Source organism: Cnephaeus nilssonii (assembly GCF_951640355.1).
Source record: "Cnephaeus nilssonii genome assembly, chromosome: 12".
Lineage (NCBI taxonomy): Eukaryota > Metazoa > Chordata > Mammalia > Chiroptera > Vespertilionidae > Cnephaeus > Cnephaeus nilssonii.
Window position 1 is genome coordinate 11,465,936 of NC_137083.1, and position 15,600 is coordinate 11,481,535.

The window sequence follows — 15,600 nt, forward strand, 5'->3', positions numbered from 1 at the left end:
AAGGGTAGGCCTTCCCTCATGGTCTCCTTTGCCCCTTCAGTGCGGGTTAAGAGCATCAGCTCTAGAGTTCCCCTGTATGAGTTCGCCTACCCTCTTCACCACCTACTAGCCTGTACCTTGAACAAATTGCTCACTCTTGGTGTGCCTCAGTTTGCTCACTGTAAAATGGGAGTAATAATAGCACCTTCCCAGCAGACCTTTTGTGAGCCCCAAAATGAGATGCACCTCAACCACCAATCACAGCATTTGGTAGGTAGGAAGTTCTGAGTGTCACCCATTATTTGTGTTACACATTCCCCAAGGCTTAACCCAAAGATACACCCTCTGAGTTTTCACCATTTGAAGCTAATCACTTCCCCCATCTGTTCTCCCACAGTGCTTTCTCCATATGCCGACATTGCAACACTAGGCACCTTCCACTTTGTATTCTAGTTGAGGATTGCTGTGCTTCAGCTATTGGAAATTCTCGAGGGCAAAAAAACCTGTTTGGCCCACATTTGTGCCTGCAGAGTTGCCTGCCCTGGGCTTGCAAATGTAGTTTTACTCACCTCATTCCCTTCCTCGGGGAGGAGGGAGGGGATGCCCAACCGAGGGCTGGCAGCTGTGTAGGGAGTTGAGCACCACTGGTTTTTAAAGGCCCCTCCCTCCACCTGGGGTTCTCCTCTCTCCTGGGGATGGTGTGATAACTGCTCAGGAGATTTAAGTTTGCCCGGTAAGAGCCAGGGGAGCAGAGTCCGCTTCCGCTTTAAGTGTTGGTGGATGGGATTGGGGTGGTGAAGAGGCTGGAAGAGCGATGAAGAGAGATGCTGGCCAGATTTGGGGGATTTGGGACAGAAGCCCTGCTCACACCCCTTTGTTCCCTGGACAGGGGATTCGGGTTCTGGGCTTGGTAAATGTCAGCTGAATTCAGGTTTCTACCGAGGCTCCGCTAAACTGCCTGATGCTGTGCTGGAGGCTGGGGAGGGTATGAGATGAATACGTTTGCTCGGTAAGCTTATGGTTTCATTAAGATGAGATGTTTGAAACACCTAGAAACAAACCTGGAGGGTAGGAAAAGCTGCGGCACACTTCGGAGAGGGAGAGCACGACCCGAGATGTTTGGAGGGATCTGAACAGACTGGGAAGGGCGTTCAAACTTCATGTCTGACATTAGTTGTGAAATGTGAAGTGGTAATCATGGTATCTGTCGGACTGCTCAGTTCGGTGTGGCTTACGTCTAGCTTCCAGACTGGCAAAAAGGAAAAGGAGGCACACAGAGGACATTGGGGTAAAATATTAAATTGGAGATTCATCATCCCACACATCCTTGACTTTAATTGTAACAAAAGGTCCCATTTTTAGGACTACAGAGAGTGGAGTGAGATTAGTTTTTCTTTTTGTTTTTGTTTTTCTCCCCTAGATTCCCTCCATTCAGGAATAGCCAAGTGAATAGCGCAAATCATGTAAAAGTCATCGGTGGTTTTTAAATCCTTAATCGGCGCTGATCAAAAGACAGCCCAGAACTGCTGGCAATCCACAACCATTTGTACCTGGTCCAGGTGAGGTAGGCAACAGAATGGAGATTGTTCAGACATTTTTATAGCAATTTGACCTTGTTGCAACATCCAACAGGTGGATCAATGGTTTTTTTTTTTTTTATCTTTGTTATTTTTTTTTTCTAGAAATTCAGTTTTAGTTATTTTACAAGAATTGTGACCTACAACAGATTAGAAATGAAAACAACAAACAAACAAAAGCAAGCTGGTCCTTCAGCGGGGTTAGCTTGAGAAGCCTGCCTTCACTGGGGTCTCTGTACGGGAGGCCGGGTCCGGGATGGTTCCAGTACTCCCCTTTTCTCAGGTGTGGGCCGAACCTCATGACTTGCTTCTAACAGATAGAATATGGCGAAAGTGGTGGAATGTCATTTCCAAGATTAGGTTCTGAGAAGACTCGAGTGGCTTCTGCTTTGCTTACTGTCTTAGTCTGTTTGGGCCGCTAGGACAAAAATACCATGGAACGGGGTGGCTTATGGAAAGCAGAAATGTGTTGCTCACAGTTCTGGAAGCTGGACGTCCAAGGTCAGGTTGCCAGCACGGTGGGGTTCTGGTGAGGGCCTTCTTCTGGGTTGCAGACTGCTGACTTCTGGTGTGTCCTCACACGGCAGTAGGGGCCAGGGAGCTTTTTCAGTGGCTTTCATGCCCCCCCCCCCCATCCCATTCTTGATGGCTCTATCTGCATGACCTAATCGCTTTCCAGAGGCCTAATTTGCTATCTCAACTCCTAAGACCATCATCTTGGGGGTTAGGTTTTAACACATGAATTTTGGGGGCCACAAACATTCAGTCTATAGCACTTAATGTTCTCTCTCTCCATCTCTGGTTCTCTCCTTCTTGGAGAGGGTGTGATGCTGTGAGCAAGCAACCCTTTGTAGTAGCTGATGTGGCAAGCATTGGTGTCTCTGGCCATAGCCAGTGAGGGAGCTTAGAAGCAGATCCTTCCCTGGTTGAGTTTTGAGATGACTTTAAGCCCTAGCCAGCTCCCTGATCAAACCTAAGAATGTAGCTAAGCGACACATGGATTCCTGACCCAGAAATGACTCCAAGATAATAAACGGTGTTTCAAGCCACTGAATTTTGGGGTAATTTGTTACGCAGCCTAGATAACTAACACACTTTTGTGTAAGACGTGGACATCCGATAAGTGGAAGGACACACTAAAAATGCAACTTCAGGTATATTCAATGAATAATTTGTAATCGGGGTTACCCCTGGAAATGTGAGATTGTAACTTGGCATGAAACATAGTTACCACCAAAACACAGCCACCAGTCAGCTGGTTGGGAGGTGAGCACAAGGGCTTTCTTCCACGACAGTTTCTTATAACTATCTACATCCAAACTCGGCAAGAAAAGAAACAGATCCGAGTCTTGGCATCCCTCTCTTAGAAAGTCTCTGCTGAGATCAGCCACAGGAAATTAAAGTTTGTGATGGAAATTCCAGGATTAAGCAAAATAGCCTATTAAAAAATCTAAGTCATCAGTTAACATAAAAGGCATATTATCTAGGGGGAAAGATAATGTTAAGATAGAATTGGCACGGCCACCAGAATTTAAATGACTCTGCAGTTGTTGAGACACTTTGCCAAAGGCTTCTGCAAAACAGATTTATGAATGGCCTCCTTTGCTCTCTCCTACCAGTCTGATGAATTAACTGAATCAAGAGGAGGAGTTTATCCTCTCTCTCTTTGTTAGTCTGAGGTCTTATGGAAGTTAGACGTTGTTTTGGACAGTATAGTGATGATGCTCACCATCTATCTGCTCACACCGAGCATTTACAATAGAAGCTTGAGCCCGGCTCTGTGCTGGGCCGGTTCCAGGCATAATCTCACTTACTCCTCGCAGCAGCTCTCTGAAGTAGGTATCTGAAAGATGAGACAGAGGGCCGAAAAACCAGGACTACAGGCTTTATTAGAGGAGAAGGACCCTGCCGGGCTGTCTCGCAAGGGGAGGGTATCAACACATGTAGAGGTGAACATGCCGTTTGAGGGGAGGAACAGGAAGGGATGGGGCTTAGGGTACTCGGCACGCGCTGATTGGTGGTTTCATAGAAGGCACATGATGAGGCACTTAGGTACTTAGGGTATTTGGCAGGTGCTGATTGGTGGTTCAATGTATCGTCCATATAAGGTGCCTGGTTAGGTGCTCAGGAATGTCCAGGCCGCAGGTGCAGGTTGCATCATACTCCGTCCATCAGTTGGGGGAAGGGAGGATCTATCAGCATCACCGCTATTTTATATTGTCTCGATGAGAACACTGAGGCTCAGGCACAGGACACCCTGTGCCCAAGGACATGCCCTTGGTAAATGGCAGAGTCAGCATCCAAACCCACAGTCTCTCCACTTCCCACCGCAGTCCCCTCCGCTGCGCTGTTTGGCTTGTTGATTCATCCCTCCTCCTCCTCCTGCAGGAGGAAGATGCCCTTTTCAGTAATGCCTTCTCCCCACAGCTTTGGAAAGTGTAAAATCTGCTAGCACCCTGTCTTCTCTGCACAGTTCCAGGGGGAATGGGGTATGGCGTTTGTCCCTCCACATGATGCTCCTCCTTCTTGATCTGTTACCCAAACATAACCAACTGTGTCTTTAGGGAACCCTCTCAGGTTAGCCCTTTGGTGACCCTGGCACAGCTTTGATTCCTGTTGACCCGTGCCTGCCTCATTTCCACTGGGGACACATATTAAGCACCCGGGTGGTGGCCGTCATTGGGATACGAGACTTTCAAGACAGAAGTTGCAGCCTGAGTAGGAAGCAGGATGTGCACGGGTTGAAATGCGTGCCACTGGCTTGGGAGCCTCAGGCTCCTCAGGGGAGAAACCGGTTTGTTTAAGGCCAGACCTATGCCAGGGAACTCACAAGATCAGTAGCTTTGCTGCCTCCCACCTCATCTCTGTGGTGTGAACTGAATATTCAGGCCAACGTTCCAGATTTTGCAGTTGTGTGTGTGTGTGTGTGTGTGTGTGTGTGTGTGTGTGTGTGTGGTGTGCGTGCAGGGGATTGCAGAGGCCAGAAAGGGACTTAGGAAGTGAGGTACAGAGGTCTAGGGGACACTGGAGGGAGGCTGACCAGCAGGGAATGAGAAGTTTACAAGTTCGCAGCATATACACATGTTGGGAGCAAAGGGGAGCTACCATTGTCTACCTTTGTCTATCACCTCCGAAGTGCTGGGCCCTAAACTACTCTGGGCCGGGTTCTGTTTAATCTCCCACACAAACCTAATCAGGGTGGCTAACCACCATAATAAACAACCTCCAGATTTCAGTGGCTGAACCCAAAGAAAGTTTCCCTTTTTCCCCTCATTTCACAGTTCAAAAAGGGTTTGGGACCAGGGAGTCAGCTCTTTGGGGTCATTTGAGAAGACAGGCCTTTTGCTTATATCTTCCAGGTCATCAGTCCTAAAAGCACCACCACATAACTTTGGAAAAGGAAGCAAAATAAAAATAAAATAAAATACTCCATTCACTTAAAAAAAATGAAAAGAAAAGGAAGCAAAAAGTAATACCCTCTACTCTTTTTAAAAGTATATATATTTTATTGATTTTTTACAGAGAGGAAGGGAGAGGGATAGAGAGTTAGAAACATCGATGAGAGAGAAACATTGAACAGCTGCCTCCTGCATACCCCCCACTGGGGATGTGCCCGCAACTAAGGTACATGCCCTTGACCGGAATCAAACCTCGGACCCTTCAGTCCACAGGCCAACGCTCTATCCACTGAGCCAAACCGGTCAGGGCCCCTCTACCAAACCAGTCAGGGCCTCTATACTCTTGATTAAATCTCCAACTGGAAGAAGAATCTAAAAGCCATCTCTCCCTGACTTGTGGTGCCTTGTACCTGCTTGCTGGCATTTTGGAAGTCTAACACTCACATTGATCTTCACTCTTCAACTTCACACTGTTTGATGACAGGGAAGCAGCACACGAGTTGGGTTGTGGGGAAAGTCACTGACCATCCACCAAGTAGGATGTATCCACCTTGATTTCAGTAAACAGTTTGCTACTGATAAATGTTTAGGTTATTGTCAGACGTTCGCTGTTATAAGCAACTCTGATAAATCTTACATAGTATCAATTCCCCAAGATTTCTGAGTCAAAGAATATAAACTTATCGGAAGGAAAGGGTAAGTTATAGTCTGCCAATTGATCTTCTGAAAGGGCGGTATTTAGTGAGTTTAAGTAGGGTTTTTTGGTTGTTTTTTGTATGTTTGTCTTTTTGATCTACACCCGAGGACATTCTTCCACTGGTTTTTAGAGAGAATGGAAAGGAGGGGGAGAGACAGTGAGAGAGAAATATGATGTTGGCTGCCTTCTGCAAGCGCCCTAATCAGGGCCAGGGATTGAGCCTGCAACTGAGGCCCCTGCCCTTGACTGGAATCAAACCTGGAGCCCTTCAGTCCACAGGCCAACACTCCATCCACTGATCCAACCTGGCTAGGGCTTTAAGTGTTTTTTTGTTTTGTTTTTTCCCCCCAATATATTTTTATTGATTTCAGAGAGGAAGGAAGAGGGAGAGAGGGAGGGAAACATCCATGATGAGAGAGAATCATGGATCGGCTGCCAAGTCCCCCACTGGGGATCGAGCCCACAATCCGGGCATGTGTCCTTGACCGGAATCGAACCTGGGAGCCTTCAGTCCGCAGGCCGACGCTCTACTGAGCCAAACTGGCTAGGGCTAGAAAGGATCTTTAAAAAAGCTTCATACGATAGTTTAAATTTTTTCAGAGAGCCTTTTTCTTCAGCTATCTCCTCTCTGCCTTCCTGTCCTATCTCATTTCTGTTTGAAAGTACTTTGTGATCACAGTGTATTATTTGCTATTTTGTGACTTTTACAAGCATCCATTAGATAGGAACATTACCCTCCTTGACATAGATCTTTTTAAATTCAGAGGCAAGTGCAGTTTCCCAGTTCTGTGGAACCACAGCCCTCCAGACCTTCATGACTGCCAAGATGGGTTGGGAAGAAAGCGAACCTGGATCTGCTTCCTGCAAAAATGTCAATATTTTCTACAACAAAGAGGCAGGGGAGTACCCTCACTGGAATGCCATCTGTCCTTGTCTGTGGGAGCCTGCCGGAAAATGTTTCACAGCCAAGAGATTGCTTGGCATAACTGACACAGAAATTCAGCAGGGTGGCTTACAGGTCAGGAACTGGCTGATTTAAAGAGATACTTTGCTATGTGAAAACTGGAAGTATAGAAATGTGTTTCACTTTTGAAACTGCTAGACTAAAGGATTGTTTACTTATTCAAAGTGTTTCTCATAGGAAAATTTTTTAAAAAATGTATTTTTATTGATTTCAGAGAGGAAGAGAGAGGGAGAGAAACAACAATGATGAGAGAGAATCATTGATTGGCTGCCTCCTGCACACCCCCTACTGGGGATCGAGCCAGCAACCTGGGCATGTGCCCTTGACGGGAATCAAACCCAGGACCCTTCAGTCTGCAGGCTGATGCTCTATCCACTGAGCCAAACCGGCTAGGGTTCTCATAGGAATCTTTTAATCAGCAGAATCGCCTAATTTATTTAAATATTCAGGTTATTAGTAACTTACTGTGTTGCTCAGGCTTTTAGGAAGTGAGCAGCTCATATAATGAGATACAGTTCCCCTTGTATAGTTTCATTATTTTAGTTCCATTATACTATGCTGTTTCTTAAGCAAATAAATGTCCTTCAATTACATATGGAAACTCAGTTCTGTTGCAGTTTGAGGTCTAACACACAAAGCCCAGCTTCTGACTTATGGTCAATTGCCTAAACTGAGTTCCAAAGAAGGGTCTTAGCTACCTGGTTTCCTGTGGAGAAAACCCAGATCACTTTGAACAGCAACCCGAAGAGGAATTCAACAGGTCATCTTGGGTAGGAGTGAAATTCTTTCAAATTCATTGGGCAGCTTTCAGGGCCCAGCTCCCTTCCTGGGGAGTGTTGCCCTGTGGGATGTTTGCCACTCAGTGTCTAATCCATCTGTGTGAGTCCAGCTCTCCCTGAAACCATATTCATTTGAAAAAATAAAAATAGCCCAGCTAGTGTGGCTCAGTGGCTTAGGGTTGAACTATGAACCAGGAGGTCTCGGTTGGATTCCCGGTCAGGGCACATGCCCAGGTTGCGGGCTCAATCTCCAATGTGGGGCATGCAGGAGGCAGACAATCCATGATTCTCTCTCATCATTGATGTTTCTCTCTCCCTCTCCCTGCCTCTCTGAAATCAATAAAAATATATTTTAAAAAAATAAATAAAAATAAAAACATGTTCATTTGGGAACCTTGAACCATCTGTAGCATCTGAGTCTACATCATTCTTGTCACCCCAACACACTTCATCCAGCTATGTTATTTCTTCCAAGGTTATTTACAGCAGATGCCACCACCGCTCAGGTGGACCTTTATCTGAGCTCGCTCTTCTCAGGAAAAGAACAGTCATCCCAGCCCCCACAGGGCTCCAGGCCGTCTCCTCCAGCTGTCCCTCCCCAGGCGGGACCGGACCAGGGTGCACATCTTCTCATTGCAAGGCATTGGGCTGCGCGGCAGACGTCCCAGCCTAGTTTAATGAGACCCAGCTGATGCAGGAGTGTTTGACCGCTATGGAAACACATATTCCAGCCCCCAAAGATACCTGGGCACGCTTACCTAAAAGGTGTTTGGTATGGACTACAGTCATCCATGCATTCATTAAGTATTTAACGAGCATCTATTATGTGTCAGACATTGTTCGGAGAACGTTTTTCTGTGAATAAAACAAGCCCCAGGTCTAATGGAGTTTGCAATGCACTTGGGGGAAACAGACAAATAATTTGTCAGGGGGTAATAAATAGAGAGAGAGAGAGAGAGAGGGAGGGAGAGAGAGAGAGAGAGAGGAAGAGGAAGGTAGGGGAGGAGAGTGGTGCTGTGTGTTGTGTATTGGTGCACAGCACACAGTATTTTCCCTGCTCATGTCTAAGGGGGCCTGCACTGCTCCTCTGTGCCTCACACTCGGGGCGAGGAGGAAGGCGGTGAGATGCTTCCATGGCCAAACACAGGACCGCCTCCCTTTGATGACAGTGTGCAGACAGGGGTTCAGGGGAGGGTCCCAAACCATGTCTTCTGAGGGGAGAAGTGATTCCACAACAGAAAGAAGTTGCCTCATGACAACGAAAGGACAGCTTCAAACACGCTGTCCGCAACTCGTCAAATGACAGCGATGAAGCAACCCGTTCAGGTCGTGCCGGGCTGTCAGCCGATCCGGGGCTGGAAGATGAATGGCAGATGAAAGGAGGAAGCACACCTGAGCCAACTTGCTCGGGAGCTGAGATATTCAAATGTGGGTACAAAGTGGTTACCTAATTCCTGCACCTGCTCTGACTCAGCACCCACTGCGGTGCTGACCCAAGATTAGACGCGACGCCAGGGCCAGCAGCAGCAGCAGGAACTTCCACAGTGACACCGCCCAGATGGGGCTGCGCCTCAGCGGGGGAGGACATCCGAGGCCTTTCTCCTACCATCAGGCAGGACCTGGGCGGACGTCGGACGTCCCTGGTGTAGCTGGCCAAATACAATACCGTGGCCCCGACATTTAAAAAATTGCCGCTGTAGGTTTTAAAAGTGTATCAGTGGGGTTTTGGTTTCATTGGTATTGATTTCAGCAGCCTTTAGTCTACAGCCAGTGGTTTTAAAGTGACATCTACTTAGCTGATTGATTTGTGGCCCCTTCTTCATGACTGTGTTGGACAGTATTGAAAAAGCTCTGCCCATGGCTGTTTTTATAAATCTTTAAGTTCAGTACCTGTGGGCTTTCACTAGAGGGTAAAGGGGGGATAGAGGGTGATGGACTTGACTTGGGGTGGTGAACACACAATGCAATATACAGATGATGTATTATAGGATTGGACACCTGAAACCTATATAATTTTATTAACCAACTAGAGGCCCAGTGCACGAAATTCGTGTACTTGGCGGCAGGCGGGGGGTGCACCCTCTCGCAGTTCAGGAGCCCTGGGGGATGTCCAACTGACGGCTTAGTGGGCCTAAGCCGTCAGTTGGACATCCTTAGCATTGCCACGGAGGTGGGAGAGGCTCCCACCACTGCTTCTGTGCTCGCCAGCTGAGAGCCCAGCTTCTGGCTGAGCAGCACTCCCCCTGTGGGAGCACACTGACCACCAGGGGTCATCTCCTGTGTTGAGTGTCTGCCCCCTGGTGTTCAGGGCGCATCATAGTGACCGGTCATTCCACCATTCGGTCATTTGCATATTAGCCTTTTATTATATAGATGTCACCCCCAATAAATTCAATAACAATTATTTTTAAAAACGTAATGGAAGAATTTTTGTTTGCAGGTTATGAAAGTGCTTTATAGTACTTGTGGGAGGGAATCTTGAAAAGATGGCAGACCTGTTTATAGGAGAGGCCGCCAAGTATGACCTGTTTGGAATATAGGGGGGCGGGGATGTAGGCATCTGCTTGAACTAGCTTTTTATTAGTGGACTGCATGGCTTACTTCATGAATAGTCAAACCTAAGCCTTGGCAGCAGTTTTAATTCTCTAGGGACCACACTTTTGTTAAAAGGGGTGATATGGGTTGTGGTAAGATGAGAATGGGTTATAGACTAATGAGACAGAAAACCCAACTCAGGTGACAACCACTTGGATGCATTTGAGTCATCAGCACAGACTGGGGCAGGCCCTTTGCTGTCATCTCCTCTAGCTTCCCCAGCCTCCAGTCCTGGACTCTGACAGCCTAGATGGTAGAATATGCCCAGGACCTCACAGGCAGCCTATCTCTTGGGTGCTTGTCCAGATCTAAGTTTATGAAGTTCCCCTTTGACCTCTAACCCTTTGGCTTGCTCCCTGGAACTTCTTAGGGTGAATCTACTTCTATAAGACAGGTTTTCTAATAGTTCAAGTTAGGTCACTGGTGTTCACTAACTTGCTGTTTCCTCTTCCAGGCTGACTCTGTGGGTCTGGATCCTTCCGAGGTTCTCACTTAATCAAAGACAATGAACTTCCCAGAGAGAGGAGAACAACCTTTAGCCAAGCAAAGAGCAGTATTTGTGCTTATGAACTAGACTCTCCAAAGAGCCCATGAGCACATTGCCAGACCAGCACCCCATCTCATTCAGCCTTCCCCCCTCAGAGTTCCCAGACCTTTCGCCATCCTGGAAGTCCACCACGTGCTGACATCAGTTAGCCAATGTTCTGCAGTGGGATGCCCAGCAAAGGAATGAAATGTGGCAGCTGTTGTCTGGATGGAGCCCCGTTTTCTGGGCAGTATACTTCTAGATGGTTGGGTAAGTTTGAGAAATTCAACTACCTCCTTTTGGCTATAATTTAACATTTCCTGAACATCTTTTTATAAATTATCATTTTATGGTATAATTTATATCAAATAGTTCAACCATTTTGAAAAGTAATTTGGCATAGTACAGTTGACCTAGCAATTCCATTTTTAGGTTTTTCTCTACAGTATCTCTTGCATGTATGTACCATCACTCATGGAAAAGAACGTTCATGGTAGCATTGTCTACAACAGAGACAAAAACAAGTCTGTGAACAAACAATACTAGAAATACATTGCTCGTTCATTTTTAAAAATTGTCGTAAAATACACATAACATAAAATTTACCATTTTAACCATTTTTAAGTCTATAGTTTTGTGGCATGAAGTGCATTCATATTGTAGTATAACCATCACCACCACCCAGCTTCCCTTTTCATCTTCCCCAACGGAAACTCTGTACCCATTGGACACTGACTACCCAGTTCCTTTTCCCCTTGGCCCCTGACAACTTCTATTCTTACTTTCTGTCTCCATGACTTTGGCTCTTCTAGTCACCTCGTGGAAGTGGAGTCCTACAGCGTTTGTCCTTTTGTGACAGGCTTATTTTAGTTAGCTGAATGTTTCCAAAGTTCATCCATGTTGTAGCATGTAGCAGAATTTTCTTTTTAAAGCTGAGTAATATTGAGTATATCATGTATAAAGTATACATGTATAATATATATATATCTCCCACATTTTGTTTCTCCATTCATCTATTGATGGATGCTTGGATTGCTTCCATCTTTGGCTCTTGTGAATAAGGATGCTATGAACATGGGTGTATAGATATTTGCTCAAGTTCTTGATTTCACTTCTTTTGGGTATATACCCAGAAATGGGATTGCTGGGTCGTATGGCAATTCCATGATTTGAGGAATTATACTGTTTTCCACAGAGGCTGCACCTGTTCATTCACTTTTTTAACTGCACATAACATGCTATAGTATAACTGTAATATAACTTATTAGATATTTCCAAACTTTTCTGTAAAATGGTTTGTAAGATATATACCTACCAGAGTTCCTAGTGATCCACATATTTGACAACAGTATAATCAGGTTTCTTAACTTTTGCCAATTTAGTGGTTTAAAAATGATTATCTTATCATAGTCTTAATTTTTATTTCCCTGATTAGCATTGCAATTGGTCATCATTTTATATGTTTGAAAGTTCTGTTTTTTACATGGAGATCTTTATTAAGAATTAATTTTTGTGTATGGTGGATGACATGGGCCTAATTTCCTTCCTTTTTACATGAATAACTGTGCATGTTGGCTCCATCCTTTTCTCATTGCCACCAATCTTATATGTCAAGTTTCCACAAGTGGTTGGTCTGCCTCTGAGCTCTCTATTTGTTCACTTGGTTAATCAGTCCACCCACGTTAATGGCATCTGTTTTCTTTATGAAGTGACAATGATGCATTGAGAGAGTTTGGTGTGGGGTTAATTGGGCACTTATTGTCCAATATGGTAAGTGCACCTGCGTATGGACTAGGTGGTTAGACTTGGCCTGCTGGTTGGGTTAAGTATGGTCCATGCACTCATGGTGCTCACAGATACATATTTAAATCCTGATGATGCAATGTGATGTGTGGTAATAGGGGAATAGTTGACGTCGGAAGATAAGAAAAAACAGCGAAGGAAACAACTAATTCTAATCTGAAGGTGTTCAAGAAGGTCACAGTCAAGGAGGTTGACTGTTTCAAATAGGAAGTGTATAGTATTGTGATTGAGAGCTGAGTTGTAGAGGTTGATAAACTCATATTTGAACCACATTTAGCTGTGTGACCTTGACAAATTCTTGAAACCTCATAAGCCTCAAGTTCCTTATCTTATTCATTAGAGGTAATAATAATAATACCTACCTCAGGGGGTTGTTGGGAAGATTAAAAACGGACCATGTATCAGGAACACTCAGCCCAGTCTGAGGGAACACAATGGAAGTATTCAGTAAATGTAAACCGCCCAACAGGTGTGGCTCAGTGCTTGAGCGTTGACCTATGAACAAGGAGATCACAGTTCAATTCCCAGTCAGGGCACATGCCCGGGTTGCAGGCTTGATCCCCAGTGTGGGGAGTGCAGGAGGCAGCCGATCAATGATTCTCATCATTGATGTTTCTCTCTCTTGCTTCCTCTCCCTTCCTCTCTGAAATAAATAAAAATATCCCATATCACAAAAGGCTAATATGCAAATTGTCCCCTTGACCTGGAGTTTGACCAGGAGTTCGATCAGGGGGTGGGGCTGGCTGGCCAACTGCCCACGACCCCTCCCCTCGGCCGGCCCCACCTCCGATCAGCCCCCCTCAACCCTGATCAGGGTGGGCCGGCTGGACCCCAACCGTGTACGAATTCGTGCACTGGGCCTCTAGTATATTAAAAAAATGTAAACCTATTAATTCTTTCACTTCATAATATTGAGTATTTACTATGTGCTGGACATGGTAATAGGCTATAAATACAAGTGTGAGCAAAGCAGATGGTCTCTACCCTCATGTAGCTTTCTGTGATAAAATAATCACATAAATATATTATTAGAGACTTCGATGAGTGCTACAAAGGGAAATTTTAGCATGCTAGGACAGAACAGAAGTGGGAATCCTGCTTTATGATTATTTTTCGTCTCGCTACTTCTGAGCTGGAACTTGAAGGATGAATAGGAGTTTATGGGTGTGGCAGGCAGGGAAGGTCATTCCAGGCATACTGAACTTTAAAGGAAAAGGCGTGATGATGTGGAAGTTTTTCACAAGGTCAGGGGCAAGGGTCTGGGCGCCCCTCGCTTCACGAGGCTTTGGAGGGATTTCTCCTGCCCACCTTTCCCAGGGGACAGGCAGCAGAAGGAGGCCGAAGGATGCCTGTGGTCCCCAAACATGCCTTGTGGCTCAATGAACCCTGATCTTTGGTCAGTGTGGAACATTACTCTCAATGCCACTGATCAGTTCCTTGGTAATGACAGACTGATAATGAATGTGAAAATGGCTCAGATGAGCTGGATCACAGTGAAGTCCTTTCGATGTTAGTGCTGGTCAAGACGAGTTTAGGATTGACTTCAGTTTGGCGATTTAAAGCTCAAAAATAAAAAGTGCTCAGAGAAAAGACAGTTAAGTAATTAAATGTTTTTCTAAGACATAAGTGATGTATTTTTACGAAACGATGGCAATACTGTTGTTCATTTAGAGTAGATGTGGCATTATATTTGCAAGAAGGGCAAATTAGGTGATTGGGGGTTTCCTGGAACAACTACCACTCAAGTTCTCAAATGTTAGCGTGTATCAGAACCCCGCTGGGAGCTTGTCAAACATGTACTGTGGTCCTTAGGTTGATGAAGGAGAAGACCTGAGGTTTTGTGAGGCTCTCTGCAGGAGAGAGCTGAGGGGGAAGGACCAGGCCTGGGTCCTGCCAGCACCAGACATCCACAGACTTGGCCTTTTCTGGAGAGCAGCGACGTTTCCCAGGACCATTGCTCTGCACAGATGGCTCGCAACTGCAGCTCAGAGCCAGAGCCCACGACCACGTGACCTGGCCTGCCTTGAGGAGAGAAAATGGCCTGGTGGCTTTTAGCTATGAGGTTGATAATACTTACCTTGAAAGAGAAGGTCACTAGTTACTAACCCTGTTCCCTCCCAATTCAATGAAAAAAACCTGATGTTGCTAAATAGGAACGTGGGCCCTTACTCATTTCTCAAGTAGAATGAAATAAAATTGATGGTCTATAAAATATTTATCAGATCTAGGCTAGTGTTTGAATTATAATATCTCCTGCAGGCTTTAAAGTGTCCTATCTCTGCTTACTTCATTATTGATTAGACAATTTTACTTAATGCGGTGACTATGATGTGTTTACTGGGATTCATTTACTCACTCTTGAGGATTAATTTAATTCCTTTATGATAGCAATTTTTCCTGAGGACTTTTTTTTCCTCTCAAAGGGACACAATCCAAATTTATTAGACTGTTACATGGTTCACAATAATTTGGGTGTAACTGAATAATTTATACCTATGTTTGCCAAGCCTGGCTGCCCATCAGATTTACCTGGGGAGTGTCTAAAAATGTAGATTCCCAGGTCCCACCCCAGACCCCAGTGCAGCAGAACCCTAGGCCTTCTTGGACTAGGATTTGGGAGCTGATCAATGTAGTTTAGTCTTGGGTAATTTTAAGGTAAAATGCTATTGTTATTAAACATAGAATTTTCTGTTGCTTACACCACCTGTCCTGATTTCTTTGCATCCTCCCGCCCACTAGAATGACCCAAGCATCCCTCCATAGGTTAGAGGTGGGCTTCAGGTGAGGACACCTGAGGCAGAGGAGGCTGGGAGCGGAACTGTGTTGTCACTGATGGTAGTCACTGTGAAGGGAGGAGCCAGCGAAAGCAAGCAGAACGGCCACCTGGTGAGGTTCCTCTCTCCCTCCTGCTGGCCTGGCCTGGACCAAGCTCTTTGGGTCGGTGTCATCCATTTGACTGGGCCCCTGAAGACACTCAGGAAAACGAGGTCGCTCTGGGTTACGTGCCAGCAGGCTTCACCCTGTTCGATGACATGGATTGGCCACAGGCCTTGAAGAGTACGGAACTGTCAAGTCAGTCGATGAGTAGAGACACAGTCATACCATGTCAGAGCTATCAAGACCGAAACACAACAAGTGTGACCACAACATTGACAACAACACACCAGAAACACTAAGGTGTTGTTCCCCTCCCCGTCACGTCCATGAATAGGCTTTTGTTTACTGAACAAAGGCCATCCATCTATTTGAACTACGTATCAGTCTCCCAGTTTGATCAAGGAT

General features: G+C 45.6%; 1 pseudogene across 1 annotated transcript in view; it reads left to right on the forward strand.

The window, feature by feature from the left end:
- LOC307108684 (ferritin light chain-like) overlaps positions 1 to 15,600 on the forward strand; it is a 732,105-nt pseudogene that overhangs the window by 64,036 nt on the left and 652,469 nt on the right. The gene's annotated exons all lie outside the window — the stretch shown is intronic.